Source organism: Phyllobates terribilis, unplaced genomic scaffold (assembly GCF_046119375.1).
Source record: "Phyllobates terribilis strain yellow unplaced genomic scaffold, ASM4611937v1 Scaffold_4__5_contigs__length_816908805, whole genome shotgun sequence".
In the NCBI taxonomy this organism is placed as follows: domain Eukaryota; kingdom Metazoa; phylum Chordata; class Amphibia; order Anura; family Dendrobatidae; genus Phyllobates; species Phyllobates terribilis.
In genome coordinates, this window is record NW_027362764.1 from 121,040,074 (window position 1) to 121,057,127 (window position 17,054).

The following is a 17,054-nucleotide window of genomic DNA, read 5'->3' on the forward strand; positions in this document are numbered from 1 at the left end:
GAACTGCTTCCTCCCTGCTCCTGCACTGCAGGGTTCCCCTTCCTCAGTGTTCCCTCCCCCCACTCCAGCCAGGGACAGGGACTGTCGTGCCCATCTCAGGGGCATATTGGTCGCCCTGCCCCACGGCAATGTGGTGTAATGCATGCAGGTGTCGGGTCCTGATCCACACTCCATCCTTATCTGAGAGTGAGATATCACACCTCTGGGTGAGGTGCAATACGTCTGTAGCAACCGAGCCCTCGGTGCTACAGTTCCATTTATCTTCAGCCTAGGTGACGTATTGTGATACAGGGCCGTGATTTTGGCTATAAAAGGGTCCCCTAGACCCCTACCCCAAGCTTTTTAAGAGAATCATATATGGCGTGCCAGGAGACTCTATGGAATGCTTTCTCAGCATCCAACGAGAGTATCTACTTACAAATTTTTAACTGCATCTAGCCCAGGAAATACTTTGTGCCTAGTAGCAGTGTCTGCTAGTCAGCGGATTATCCCGGCTGTTAAGCAAGCTACACCACCTGTAGTTTGGACACTTAATTTTTTCAAAGGAAATGCTTCGGGACCACGGGATACTTAGTGAAGAGCATCAGGAGGCACCCCAAGGCATAGGGGCTGGGACTGGCACTAGGATGCCTTGCGGTGGACAGCCGAGCTCGATCCTTATAAAAGCTTTTTAACTGCAGCAGCTTTAGTGGACGCTACTGGAGCTGGAATTACGCGGCTGCTGGCATGAGACTTGCCCTCCAATAGACCCTTGTAAATGGATTTAAAGTGTATTCATTCAAATTAGAGGGACAATTTAAATTAAAAAGCTTAGAGCTGCCTCCACCACAGGGGGGCTCTCTCGACCCACCAGCGGACAGGCACCAGTATTGGGAGAGGGGGGCTGGCCGTCAGGGTTCACCGCGGCTCTGGCACAAACCCGGCGACACGGAGGTGGCACGGGCAGGAGCGGACTGGCCGTCTCGGCTTCTCACTTTTTGGATTTTAGAAGGGCATGACATGCCTATATCTGTGTCTCCCCCTCCTTTTACTCCTCCACCTCTTTTCTTTTCGCATGACTATATGTACTTGTCACTTTTCCATGTGTTAGTTGTGTCTTCTGAGCAGTTTGTCAGCTTTTGGACACCTTTGAAGGTGTTTTCTATGTGTTTCTATGTGTTTTTGTTTGCCTGCCATTGGTTTTAACGGTGTTCGAAGGTGTTCGACGAACAGTTCGACGAACAGTTCGGCGAACACACGGGTGTTCGACGAACCGAACCGAACTCGAACACTACGGGGGTGGCTCAACACTAGTTATTGCACACATCAGTCATCGTGGGAGTTACTGTTTACTGAAGACATCATCGATGAAGTAATACTTTATACAAATGAAAAGCTGTTTGAATTGCGACTCAAACTGACTGATACTGATCGAAGTGACTACAAAAATTTAGACGTGATCGAGTTCAAAGCATTCCTGGCCATCTTGATGTACTGTATTCTGCAATTTCCAAATCTAATCATGAAGATCTCGCAGCTCTTCTTACCACTGATGGAATGGGGTGAGATATTTTTCGTTGCATTATGTCTTTGAAGCATGTTTATGTCATACTTCTGGCCCTTCGCTTCGATAATCGCACTGACCGAAAAGAAAGGCAGCAGACTGACCGTGCGGCAGCTATATCGTGTGTGTTTGACAAGTTCATTAGGAACTGCCAGGCGTGTTACTCAATTGGGGAATATGTGTGCATAGACAAAATGCTGGTTGGTTTCAGAGGAAGGTGTTCATTCAAAATGTATATTCCAAGTAAGCCTCGTAAGTATGGCATAAAAATCATGGCAATCACTGACACGAAAACTCATTACTTACTAAATGCGTATATTTACACTGGTAAAGACAGCGATGGAACCTCTCTCTCCAATGAGGAAAAAATTTTTTATAAACCTACTCAGTCTGTCTTGCGTCTATCAACCCCAATACTTAGAACAAGCCGAAATATTACTGCTGATAACTGGCTCTCTTCCATTGAACTTGTGGCAGAGTTGAAGAAAAGAGGACTTACATACGTGGGAACAATTAGAAAGAACAAGAAAGAAATTCCACCACAATTCTGCCCATCGAAAACCAAAGAAGAACGTTCCGCAATCTTTGGATTTGCAAATGACATGACCTTAGTTTCCTATGTCCCAAAGAAAAACAAAGCGGTAATTTTGATTTCATCCATGCATTATGCGAAAAGCATCGACCCAGAATCTGGCAAGCCAGAAATCATTGAATTTTACAATACAACAAAAGGAGGTGTTGATGCTCTGGATGAAAAGTGCACGCTTTACTCAACTAGTTGACGTAGTAGACGATGGCCGCTTGCAATCTTCTACTCCATCTTGAACATCAGCCTTGTGAATGCATACGTACTCTTTTCATCTTATCCAGAGAATCCAAAGAACAGTCGACTTGACTTTGTAAAGTCTCTTGCCAGAGCTCTGTCAGAACCCTACCTCAATGTTAGGATGCTGAGCAATCAACTTCCACGCGATTTGCGGCAGAACATTGGCCGAATTCTTCAGAAACAGTTGCCTACACCAAGAAAACGACAACTAGATAGACAAGTGAAGTGTGGCAAGTGTCCTAGAAAGAAGGACATGAAGACAAAATTTATGTGCGAAGAGTGCGAGATCCCAATTTGTGGTAATTGTACCGTAAGGTATTGCGTTGACTGTAAAAAATGACTAATTTCATGCAAACCAAAAAAGACAATATTCCTTTTATTTTTCTCTTGAACGGCTTGTGGTGTTTTCAATTTTCATGTTAATACTTATATTCCCTTGTTTTAGAAAAATTTTTGTGATTTTTAATTACATTATCCTAAAAGTCATGTTTCATAATGCCCTCGGATTGAATTATCAAAGTATTACATTTTCCGATACTTGTGGGTGTCAAAAATTTGTTATACTCATGTGTAATCAATCGCCAATAAGAAAACGATTAAAACAACCGTGATCTTTGCATTTTCCGTAAAAATAAGAGATTTCTAAACACTGGGGTATAGGAAACCCCACATCACCAGTTGCGTGACAAAAGCCCCACCTCACCAGTTGAGGGTTAAAGGAGCAGCGTTGTTCGCTAACCACTGCCGCAGCCCTAAAAGTTAGGGACCCACTAAGAGGTTTTCTGTGACCTTCATTGTGGAGATCAGTGATGAGAGCCTCCTCCCTTTGTTTTTGTCAAATGTCACAGTCACTGTTGACATCTAAGAAGCAAGGGCCCATTTATGTGGTCTGATAAACAATGAAGGAGCTATTGTAGAAATGCTCGTTCCTAATTATATGCCCATTTAAACAGTATGGCTATCATCTGACGAACAAGCAAAATGCTCGTTTGTCGGGTGCTATGACTTTTAGCAGGTGTGAAAAATCACCATTGTCATCAGGGGATGCTCTGCTGGTAGCATGATATTTTATGCGCAATCAACAATCATATTAATGACTTCTGTGTGTTTAGAACGTACATCGGCTAGGCTTTATATGCCAATAAACGACCAAAGATCGGCTTCCATATAACTGATCAGTGGTCATTTATTAGCCAGGATTGGCTTGTAGAAATATGCAACTAAGAGGTATCTCCAATCTCAGCAGTTGCCGTGAAAGGCCGATCATTAATCACAGCCATCCATTGGCAGGTAACGGGGGGCTGACCAAATAAACAATAAAGGGGACTAAGTGCTAAAACAGCTCTAAAGCTGAGCTGCCACCCTTCATTCCCAATACAATAATTATTATGAGAAATTTCAGGACATGATGTCACAGAATACTACAAGCTTTAATAAGAAATTAGCTGAGCAACATAGAAGTATCAAATACATCACTTGAATTAGATCAGATCACATCACTGGCTCCAGGTTGATCGTCGGTCTAAACATGAATTTATGTAATCTGGGCTGCAAAAGAAAATAGTATATTTTTTGTATCTTTGAAATAATGTACAATAATTAAAAGTGACTGTCAGAAGGTTTTTGCTATATAATATGGGGGCTGCATGAGGTAGGGGCTGAGACACTGATTTCATTGATGTGTCACTTATTAGGCTGCTTGCTGTTGTGTCAATACAATAAGTGCTTTATCAGCATGGCATCCCTTTTATTTTGATCAATGAGGGTCCCAGCATCCTCATAGCTAGCAGATTTAACAAGAGACAAGATTCATGCTGCCTGAACGAGAGGCAGCATGAAACAAGAGTGCACACTAATTATAAATCCTATTCATTCTTTTTTACAACTTTAATATTATTTTCCTACCAATTAAAAATGTCCACAAGTTCTATAACCAGGCATTTTCCTAATATTGAAAACATATATTGAGGCTCTTTGCTTTCCCAAAATATTAAAGAAGTTTCTAGTTGCTGAAATTGTTTTTATATAAAGTTTTGATAAAGTAAAATTAAAGCAAATTTTCTTTACCATTGCAAGTATGAAATTGGGACCAATCTTAAGAAAATCCTGTAGTCTCTTTAAAAAGTAGTGACACTGTGTATAAATAATTCAGAGACCATATAGAAAGCAACTTAGGTCTAATGGGCACAGAAGAGGCTTTATAGAGTATTTACAGCTCCGCACAAGGAAGTTGTATAGTCCCCAAGTGCACTGTATGGCGCCTCAAACACTATGTTATGAAAATACTGTATATCCATGAGAGGGTGATGCTTCTATGGGAGCATGACTATTATGACAGCTAAACAAAGCTTCTACAGTCATGTGTATGCAGCCTTACCTGTAACCTTTGTAAGAATGTGTATTCTATTATAGATTTGGGAACAGCAGACTCCTGTTTCTGAATATTTTAAAGTTTAGAGGTGATGGTTTGAGATGACAGATCGATCCACATAGGATCAATTTCAAGTTGAATTTTTGAAAACTTTCCCGACTCCGTTTCCCACATTACTGAAGTATAAGAGTGTGGGCTAACAACATTTTGGGTTGTAGCACGGTCCTCCCCATGATGCTCTGCAGATTTGAAATCCTATGGATTTTCATACCTTGTTCAGTGGTGGTCAGTACCTGGGACATCACAAATCAGAGGTTCCCAGTGGAGCACAGTTTGTACGGCAGAATCGTTATCCATCTCCAGAGTCACAGGGTAATTCTCTCTCTACTGTAGAGTGTAAGATCTTAGTAAGATCTTATAATCAGTGGGATCCTCTCTCTCTTGAAGAGTGCAAGCTCTTATTGTCATCGGAGTCCTCTCTCTCTACTGTAGAGTGTAGTGTAGCAGTAAATGTGGAGTACGGTGGATCGGAATCCGCTCTGCCCAATGGTTCAAATATGTGATCACACACGAAGCTGAAGTATGAATGCGGTTTATTTTGTCAACGCATTTCAAGGTTTTCAAAACCTCTTCATCAGGACCAATGATTCTGAACCACCGTACTCCACATTTACTGCAACATATGTCCTTGGTGGTCCTGCAGCAGCCTTTATATGCCTTTATAGGAGTTGTGACTGGCACAACCCTATCAGGTTAGCGTACCTATAACATTTTACACCACTTGGACCCTATTTGCGCTTTTTGTCTTTCCAGTTTTTCTAGTTTGCTTTGCTGTAAAGTGTAAGCTCTCGCTCTCTCTTTCTCTTGTAAAGTGTAACCTCTTATGGTTAGTATTGGCCCCTCTCTCTCTTTCGCCTGTAGATTGTGAGCTCTTAAGTTCAGCAGGGTCCTCTCGCTCTCTCTATCCTGTAGAGTGTAAGCTCTTATGCTCAGCAGGGCCCTCTCGCTCTCTCCTGTAGAGTGTAAGACCTTATGGTCCTCTGAGTCCTCTCTCTCTACTGTAGAGTTTAAGCTCTTATGGTTAGTCGGTCCTTTCTCACTCTCTTTCTCTTGTAAAGTGTAAGCTCTTATGGTCAATATGGGCCCCTCTCTCTATTCCACTGGTAGAGTGTAAGCTCTTATGGTCAATGGAGTCCTTTCTCTCGCTTATGTGAGTGTAAGCTCTAATACTCAGCGGGGTCCTCTCTCTGTGTGTCTCTCTTATGTAGAATGTAAGCTCTTATGGTCAGCAAGGTCCTCTCTTTCGTCTGTAGAGTGTAAGCTCTTATGGTCAGTGGGGTCCTTTCTCTCCTCCCCTTAATGTGTATTTTCTGAACAATTACAAGCTTTACATAATTGATATTCACGCAAATTTATTCACCCCAAATAAAATTTTGGGTGAAAATTTGGCAAAGTCGGAAAGTTCAAATTTCAAAAGATCCACTCGTCTCTAGTGATGGTGGTAATCCTGGCAAACGCATGCTTTCTTTCTTCAGTAGGATTATTTATTTCTACTGCATACAGATACAAACTGCTTTTTAGTATACACCTGATGTGATTAGTTAGCAGTCTTCCCTGATATTATTTTGCTACCAGCTGAATAAAATGGTGTGCTAAGGGACTGCATAGACAAAACAGAGATTTAAGGCTAGGTTAAGGTAAATCATGCAGTCTTGAATCCTTTTCTCCCCAAAGACCTTAATACATTGTTAATGCGGACTGCACACACTGCCATATTAAATATATTGATCTCACGTTCAGCAAAGTGTGAAAAAATAGTTTGATGGCGCCACTGTACGAGCCAAGATTGCCTAAAATTACAACTTTTATTGTACAGTAAATATAATGGCACATCAGACTTAGTATTATTTCAACAGCGGTGTCCATCATTAATGTGAGATGTTGAAATTATGGCGAAAACACGGGTTTGTAAAGGCTGGACAGTTCAGAACTGTTATTGTAATGCTTAGACTTTGTAGGGCTTTCAGGATTACAATTTCTGAAGTCATAAATAAGAAAATGTTACAAATATTCCGCCTGAGGTGTCGTTCACAAGTCTGCTTTTGTCATATATGTGCAGTCATTTTTTTTACTGACACATTATGTACCATATTCCCTTTTCACATGTCAGGTTTTTTTATTTTATTTACATGCCAATGGGCGACATAAAGAGAAAGGAGTCCCGTCCAACTCTGGTCTGATTTCACACTCCATTCAAGTGAATGAGTCTCCAATGTAAAAAATGACCGCACACAGGTGCCATCTGAGTTGCCTCTGTGTGGTGTCCATTTTCACTGACTGGTTACTAGGTGATGCTTTGGTAACCTCCATCACTTTTTTTTCTTGATTTTTTTTTTTCGTGCAAGAAAACCAGAGGAAACATGGAAGCTAAAAGCGGACACATAGACCAAAAATGGATGATGAAAATCAGTTCTACAGCTCCTATACAGACCTATTTGTCTCCATGGTTACAGACCATAAACAAACCTTGGGTGCACTTTGACTATACATCCATGTAGTTCTCCATCTGCTTCTTCTCACTAACCTTTGGTTACTTGGAGAGTGGGCATATGGAAAGGACTAACACATAACTACAGGATCAGACTACACACAGAGGTTCTTTATAGTCTGTAACCATAGAGACATGAAGAGTCATAGGAATTGAATATAGAACAAGATAGATAGATAGATAGATAGATAGATAGATAGATAGATAGATAGATAGATATGGGATATATAGATAGATAATAGATAGATAAATAGATAGACAAACAGATATATACATCTTGTGACAAAGTCACTGCTAGAATACTGGAGAGGAGATATGTTTCACTGAGGCGGTTAGCTTCAGTAATGTAAAACATGGAAGTTTTTCTCCTGCATGGTTGGTTCAGAGAGAGTTAAGCAGCCATATTTAAAAGGGCATGTTTTATGGGTGGATGGCTAAAGTGTGGGGGGGGGCATCCACCATATCTCCACCCCAGGGAGTGGTCTGAGCTTTAAATAGCCAGCCTTTTCACCCAGCTGGTGTTCAGCATCTGGAGAGGTTTGCTCCAGAGAGGATTTGGCACACGCTGTGCTGAACTGTGTGTGGCAAACCCTGAGTGGCTGGACCCCGGCTGATATACGGACTGTGCTGCGTCTTTGTATTTTGCTTTGCCGTTATGCCGAATGGGCTGTGTTTACTTTATGGACTCCAGGTTTGGTTTATGACGCTTTAATAAACCAACCCGAGATTTAAAGAGACAGTGTTCTGTTGTCTACCTTCGTATACATCCGAGCAAGCCGCTTTACCACAATCTACATAGGACAATACAGCCTGATACAACTGATTGGTACGTAGCCTTCTACGCTCAGAGCCTCACCACATAAAGTTATTCCCCCTTTATATGAAGAACCTTATGCCTCAGATAAGGTTATCATTACTTTTACATTCTATGTCTGCTGAATTTCACTGTGGATACATGATGACGTGTACCAATCTTTATGACTGTTTCTATGAGCTATGCTGTATTATTGTGCCTATTTCTTAAAGGGAACTTGTGACTATCAAATCTGCAGGCACCATGTTATAGAGCAGGAGGAAATGAGTAGATTAATATAGTTTTTTGAAAAAAGGTTCAGTATAACTTGTATTTTAATCATTTAATCCTCTGCTCTTTTGAGGATTTTGGGTCCAGTGGTCGGTTCTATCAGTGACTGACAGCTTTCTTTGTATAACAGTGCATAAAGAGACAGCAGTCGGTCACTGATAGGACTGCCCACTGGACCCAAAATACCTAAAAGCGCAGAGAACTAAATGATTAAATAACAGGCTATACTGAATCTTTTTTCAAAAACTTTATATCAATCTGCTCATTTTCCCCTGCACTATAACATGGTGCCTGCGGATTGAATTGCATTTTCATGGTGGCAGGTTCCCTTTAAAAGAACAAAACTAAGCACTTTTGACATAGACCTTAGCATGTTAGAGCGTTAATCATATTGGACTGATTCATTGAGACATTTCTAGGTGGTGGGTGTTGTAAAAGTTAAATAAAGGTCATGGTTTGGGGTGCAGGGATGGCAGTTTAGTCAAAGAAAAGAGGAGTTCAGAAGTCATTTGTATAGCTATCTAGAAGGAGGACCTGCCAAGAAATTCTCCTGGTAAAGAAAATGGATGGACCAGGAACAGAGGGCAATAGGTGTGATACTCCACTGCACATAATGAGGATTTGCCAAATAACTGGAAAGTTGAGATGTCACAATAGAGCGAATGGCAGGTGAAGAGTGTAAACCCAAATTCAAAGGAGATAGCTACCAAAACTATGGCCTACCCTTTACACCACAAGTCTGGCATATTTGTTGTCTGATGTAAGATTTATGTGCCTCTGCACCACAGATGTTGCAACCACCAACTTTTTGAATCACATTCATCAGTAAATGTGTGTTCTCAGCATGTGATACATAACACAACAACAACCAGCCATGAGAGGAACAGGACAGGCCGGTGTCACCCCACACATCTGTGCTTTCCACAAGACAATGGATCTTGGCCACCACCTTCTTGCGATGTGGGTTTCTACATGGCGTCACAACACAAGCAGCCCATTACTCTTCCCACTGTGCCCCATACTTCTGTTTGTGACACTGAATAGAATATAAATTATTTATTTAACCACACATGTAAGGATCATTCATTTATTTATTATCTCATTAACGTAAGTCTACCGATAGATTTTCATGTACAGTGCTAATGCCCATAGACAATTAGATTATATGATATTTTCACATGACTACATGTCCATGACATATACTAGATGTCTTCTTGACTTCTAGCAAAGAAGCAATTCACATTGCATTGCCAAGGTCCCATATTAACAAGACTCCTATAAATCAGCATTACCGGAGCAGCGATACATGAAATATAACAACGCTGGTCGGAGCTTACTCCACAGCTTACTACATATATCTTGATACTACTGCTTATAGATAACTCTTTCATAGTAAGAATCATGATAATTTATTTTTTATCAATAATAATAATTCATAGTTTTGCTAATTCTTTACATGTGCGTGAAGTAAATGTTGTAAGTGTGTATTACTATGTAACAATTAGAATTAATAAAAGCTTGAATGAGTTCTAGTTACTGGCCCAAGCTGATTTTCTAATAAATGGGCTCTCAGAATTACAACTGATCATCTATCTACAGGTAAGACTCCAAATGATCACACATGGATACATCATAAGTTGTGATTCTGGGAATACCCCTTTAATAGACATTTTGGGCCTGATGCATCAAAGTTTTCATGCCAGAATTATGTTGTTAAAGTCTAGAAAATGCGCAAAATTTAGGCGCAACATGGATTTGCGCCTACATTTTGCAACTTTTTGCGTCCTCGTGCTAGTTTCCCCAGCTCCACCTTAATAGGCGGAGCTGTGGCTTGACAGGGGGCGTAGTGACTGCCACTGGTCAAATTCATGACTAGCAGCGGTGCTCGCTACACCACAAATCTTCCTCTAGCAGTACGCTGTTCATCCGACACTACTGATTCATGAAGAATGTCTGACTCCAGCACGAAACTTCATCAAGACTGGCATGTACAAGTCTGGTCTTGATGAATCGGGCCTTTTGTTTTTGTAACTTTTTAAAATAAAATTGTATCTTTTTTATTGGGCATTGGGCACTAAAGTAGCCTGATCTTTATACATAAAACTGGAAATTTTGCCCTATATATAAATATGTAATATATATAACCAATAGCAAAATAGACACATCTTGCATCAGAGTTCACAAAAATTATTTCAGGATGAAGTTGAAAGTTCTTACCAGTGAGTGAATGTCTCAGATCTTTAAATAATGCATAAAAAATTTCACATTGTCTAAGGAATATGACGTACATGGGATGCCTTACAACATCCACTGAGGATGAACGTTTCCAACACCTGTGTCCTTTTATGTGCATACATAAAATTATGATATTGTCCCCTCTGATACTTTTTAACCATGTCACTCCATCATTTATGTATAAGCCATGCGGAAGTTTTAGGCTCTGTTCACACTGATGGTGTTCTCAACCTCCGTTGAAGTATTTGTAACCCTTTTCAATAGAGATGAGCGTATCAGCCAAAATTTCAATTCGCTTATTTGCACTGTTATTCTCTGAAGTTATTGGATGTTATTCTCTTTGAATTTAAAGTCTCGTATTATGCTCTGGAATGTCTCCAAACCCCAAAGGATAATAATTGTAATATATAAAAAACAGCTAAAAATCCACTTACTTCTCCGGCTCCTCCGCTACTCACCGCCACCTGTCCGGTTCTCGCTGCATCGTCTCATCCTCCGCTGCTTGCGTTGGAATCTTTGGTCCTTTCATACTGTGCCAGACCTTCAGGAGTCATGGCACCTGGGAGGGCTCAGCGCAGGTGTGCAGAAAGTCAATGGCGACATAATGTCATGACATGCATCATGACCTTCCACTCGCATGTTCAGAACCCACCAGGGAGCAATGCCACCCATAGATCCTGCACATTGCGAGATGCCTGAAGATTCGATCACGAATGGCGGGAGATCAGAAGATGCAACGGAGACCAGACAAAGAGTAATGGAAGGGCTTAAGAGGTGATCAGTGAGGTGTGTGTATAACAATTCATTTTTTTTTTTTAACCTTTTGAAGGTCCAGAATTTTTCATTAAAATGGCGGTCAATGGATGCCATGTTTCTGAGTCCCCACAGAAGCGAATGAAAAAAATGTGCATTTTGGCGTTCATTGCAAAATTTGAGTAGGATCCAATTCTACTCAAATTTATTCGCTCATCTCTCCTTTTTAGTCACTTCAACAGTAGGAACAGCACAATCTGCAGCACCATTTTTGCCATAAAAAATACAATAACCACAATGATACCCATTAAAGTCATTAATGTCCTCTGGGATAAGCCAATATCCATTTGAATATGCACAAGTACAGACAGAACTCCTGACACTAATGTTACAACAGTAAGAGAATGTTGGCTATAAAGAATACAAGTTACTATATCTCAAAGTGCCTGGATTTATTTTAAGAAGTGACAAATATATCATTGCACAATTTTTTTTGCAGTATGTCAGTATAAATGCAGATTGCAACAGTATCCTTACAAGAATATACAATCCCTTATTAAATTGTTAATACTGTATTAAAAAGACAAAAGCACAAATGTACCGATAAATTAGGCAACATCCTTCACTTCCGAAATCTTACTTTTTAATTTCAAGTCTACAAACTGCTCACATTAATTATCAAAAATGTTAATTTTACTTTGCATCCAGAAAGTTAAATAAAAAAATTCCAACCCTTCACGAATGAGATACTGCCCCTGCTGGGACTATACAAAGATAGAGACACAGATATAATTACAGATAACATCTCTCTCCGGCATTGTGGGTAGTACCATGATGAGAAATGGTGATGAGTAGACTTGTCATTTACACGAATACTACTGTACATGCCTTATTAAAGGTGAAGCTGATGCATGACCTATCAGCAGCACTTTCTATAAATCAATAAAATAGAAAGTAGCGGCATTCACAAGGATGAAGTGATATCCTTATGTCCACGGCTTAGAATGATTTTCATATTAACCCTTAGGTGGCATTTTGCAGCAGCTCAAGGCGATGCGTGAACAACTTATACCGAGTCTATTGCTGGCTTAAGCCTACACTTGCTGCAATCTAAATGTACTTCTATCAGCTGCAGGGAGAAATAACCTCAGCCGTGAGATTAGATGCACATAATGTTATTTGAGCATAGCCCAGATACGTAAGATATGTGTAGAGGACTGTTCTTTCATTAATCTTATTGAGAGCATTATTTTTCCACTGGTTAATACAGCACTAAGCATTTTTTTTTTAAAGAAATCTCTGCATTTCAGCACTGCACTCTCCGGACAGCGCCAAAAGAATGAAGAGAACTTGGAAAGATTCTGAAATAAAATGCAACAATTGCCACCACACACCATTCCTTAAATCACCTAAAACTCCTAATATTCTGCGAGTTTCCTCCTGTCAATTAGGCACACAACATGTTAAACTGACGGCATGTTAAAGAAATCCTTGGGTCCTACCTTAGGTCCCTTGCTGGAGGGACATCTGACATTGTTCGTCGCACCAGCTGTTTGGTTCATGTTGGAAGAATAAGTGTTTCCGTCAACTTCTTTTCCAAGTCCCAAAGGCTCCTTACAAGAGTTGCAATCCTACGACTTTACGGTGTCTATAACAGCGTGTCACGCTTTTTTTTGTATTCTGTCTGTAACGCGGCAGCGTAAAGGGTCCCAAGTAGATGAGCTCCGTCAGAGGGATATTCCAGACAATGTGATGCTGGGCTGCTATACCCAGCACGGCTCTGCGAGCAAGCAAGAGCTATTAGTACACATATAACGTGATTCTCAGCTCGAGAAGTTCAGCAGAATGAAATGGTGTGAGATCGCTCAGCAGATGTGTGCAAATCAACTAGATCCGGGCAGTGCAGCTCCACCTCTGGCACAGATCACTGGAGATCACTGAATTAGGCTCAGTCGACCTTACAGTATATACAGCAGTCACATTTGTTCCTTGATAAACTTCCTCAACAGCTTGACTCAGCTGCTGTACCTGTCACGTTATTTTACTCCCACTTTCTCGTCGCTGTATATTATGTAGTTAACTCCTTCACATCCAGATGCCTTTTGGGCTTTTTTAAGTGTGTGTCAACAATAATATTATATATTACATATAGTAAGAAGGAATATATAAATATATTAGTATCATTTCTGAAATTCATATTGCATTATTTCTACTATTGCCCCTTTTATGTTCCATTGTTTTTGTTTCTTTGGTACCAAAGAACAACATTTCACATTTTGGAAGTGATTTTTTTTTTTTATAGCAAACATAGTCTACAATGATTCATATAGTTTTGCAAATGCCTCTGCCTGGGGGTAGGAAAATGATCACAGTCGATCCTATTCACCACCCTTTCAGTCTCAGAATGTAGGGCATGTGTGGATCTATGGTTTCACATTACCTGCTCTGAATGTAGAAGGGGGGGGGGGAGACAAAAAAGTAGAAATGTGAGAGGACATCAAGTTTAAAATATTGGACCAATTTTTTTTAAATAAATTGGGTCATGTGCCTGATTAATTAGGGATTTTATTTTTCAGTCTGCTTTATGGTGATAATCTGAAGAGTGCTTTACACTAGGTTAAGACTTCACTCTTAAAGTCCCCACACACATTAGTTAACTATAGGCCAATTGATCATTAGGCCAACAATTACAATTGCTTGAAAAAGCATTCATATCCTGTGAAATTTTACTAATTTTTTCATGTTACACTCACAAATTAAAATGTATTTTATTGGGATTTTATATGATATACCAGCTCTAAGTAGAAAGTATTTGTGAAGTGTAAAAGAAATGATACATGGTTTTCTAATATTTTAAAAATGTAAATCTGAAAATTGGGCATTTGTATTCACCCCCTCTGTAGTCTGGTACTTTGCAGGACCACCCACCAGCTTTGCACATCTAGATGATCAATGTTTGCATATTCTTCTTTGCAAACTAGCTCTATCTCAGTGAGATTGGATGGTGAGAGTCTGTAAACAGCCATTTTCAAGTCTTGCCACAAATTCTCAATGGGATTTAGGTCTGAACTGAGACTGGTCCATTCGCACAAATGAATATGCGTTGATCTAAATCATTCTATTGTAGCTATGGCAGTATGTGTAGGGTCATTGTCCTGCTAGAGGGTAAACCTATGCTCCTGTCTCAAGTCTTTTGCAGCTTCCAACAGGTTTTCTTTCAGGATTGCCATGTATTTAGCTTCCTCCATCTTCCCATCAACTCTGACCAGCTTCCCTTTCCTTGCTGAAAAAAACATCACCACAGCATGATGCTGCCACCACCATGTTTGATGGTCAGGGTGGTGTTTTCAGGCTGATGTGCTCATTTTTAAATATAAAGTAAAAGAGCTGGAATAAAAACAATTAACTGATTAAAAAATAGGACGGGTGGGTGAGGGAATTGCTCATCTGACTCAGGTTGTGCGACCACAGCCACAGGAATCACTTAGAAAGGCTGCCGCATACCCACATGGAAGTATAATGCAATGTGGTGGGAGGAGAAAGGGTTAATCATGCACTTGGTAATATACAGAAAAAAAGGAGTTTAACTGTCTCACCCTCCAGCGACTTCAGTCCGTCCAGGAGCACGCAATCAAGCGCTCTGCCAGCACTTGGATACAGAGGTATAGGAGAAAAAGGTCGAGCTCACCAAGCTCCCAAAATTTAAAATTCAAAACATTTTATTTTACATATATTAAAAAATCCATCTTGATAGTAGGAACATTCAAAAATTCATATCTGGAATTAGGGAAACATGGGATATAATGCTGGTTACCATACGCGTTTCGAACAGCACTTCTTCTTAAATTTGGTATGAATGATATTTATACCAAGTTTAAGAATAAGTGCTGTTCGAAATGTGTATGGTAACCAGCATTATGTCACATGTTTCCCTAATTACAGATATGGATTTTTGATTGTTAACACTATCAAGATGGATTTTTTAATATACATAAAATAAAAAAAATGTAATTTTAAATTTTGGACGTTTGGTGAGCTGGATCTATTTCTCCTATAACTCTGTTAATCATGCACTGCTTATTCAGATAAAAGGTGAAAGATGGAGCAAACGAAGGATCAGATGAAATGCAGTTTATTTGTTGACGCGTTTCGAACTATATACAGCTTTTTCCTCAGAACAAATCCACAAGTGATGAAAACTGGTGCTGTATTCATGTTCCGATTGTGGTTTTGATGTTGTATTATTGCAGTGATGGTGGTTCTAGTGCTGTTTTCATGTACTGATGGCGGTTTTGGTGCTGTAGTCATGTACTGATGGTGGTTTTTATGTTGCATTCATGCACTGGTGGCCGTTCTGGTGCTGCATTCGTGTACTGATGGTGTTTTTGGTGATGTGTTCATTTACTTATAATAATCCTCATGCAGTATTCCAAATTGATAATTTTTATGTTGCTGTATCCACATATTTAAGGTTTGTTCTGGCACTGCATTCACGTACTGATAGTGGTTATGGTGCTGTATTCATGTACTGATGGTGTTTCTGGTGCTTTATTTATGTACTGCTTTGGTTTTATCCTGTATTGATGTACGGTTGATGATACTAGTTCTCTATTCATGAACTGATGATGACTTTGTTGCTTTATTTATTTATGGTAGTTCTGATGCATTATTTATGTACTGATAGTGATTCTGGTGCTGTATTCATGTACTGATGATGGGTCACGTGCTGTATTTATGTGCTGACAATGTTTCTGCTATAGTATTTGTGTATTGCTAATGGTTTTGGTGCTTTATTCATGTATTCATGGTGATTCTGGTGTTATGTACTAAAGGTAGCTCTGATGATTTATTTTTATATTGATGATGGTTCTGCTTATTTATGTATTTATGGTGGTTCTGGTGCTGTATTATGGTATTGATGGTGATTATGGTACGCTATTCTTTTATAGATTTTGGTGTTCTGGTGTTGCATTTAATTACTGATGATGGTTCTGGTGTCATATTCATGTTCTGATGGTTTTGGTGCCTGACTCATATTCTGATGATAGTTCTGGAGCTGTATGCATGTGTTTATTATGTTTATGATGTTGTTTTTACATAGTGATGGTGGTTCTGATGCTTTTTTCATGTAGTAATGACCCTTCTCGTGATATATTCCTATTCTGATGGGGGTTCTACTGCTGTATTCATGTACTCATGATGGTTCTGGTGTTGTATTCATGTACTGATGGTAGTTATGCTATGGTATTCCTGTACTGATTATGGGTTCTGTTTCTGCATTAATGTACTAATGGTGATTCTGGTGTTATATTCATGCACTGATGGTGGTTCTGAAGTTGCGTTCATAAACTGATAATTCTGGTGATGTGTTCATGTACTGATGGTGGTTCTGGTGTTGCATTCGTAAAATGATGATGTTCTGGGGATGTATGCATGGACTAATAGTGATTCTAATGCTGTAGTCATGTGCTGATGATGCTTCTGGTGCTGTATTCATATATTGATGATGGTTCTCTTGTTGTATTCAGGTACTTAGGGTGGTTCTGGTCCTGTAGCAATGTTTATGTAATGATACTTAATTAGCCAGATAATGTGCTCCAAAGCTATGTTAAGAAAGTTGTTTGCCATCTTACAATTAAGCAGTACTTCATCTGTATATATGCCAGGAACATTAAATCTTTTTACTTTGGAGGA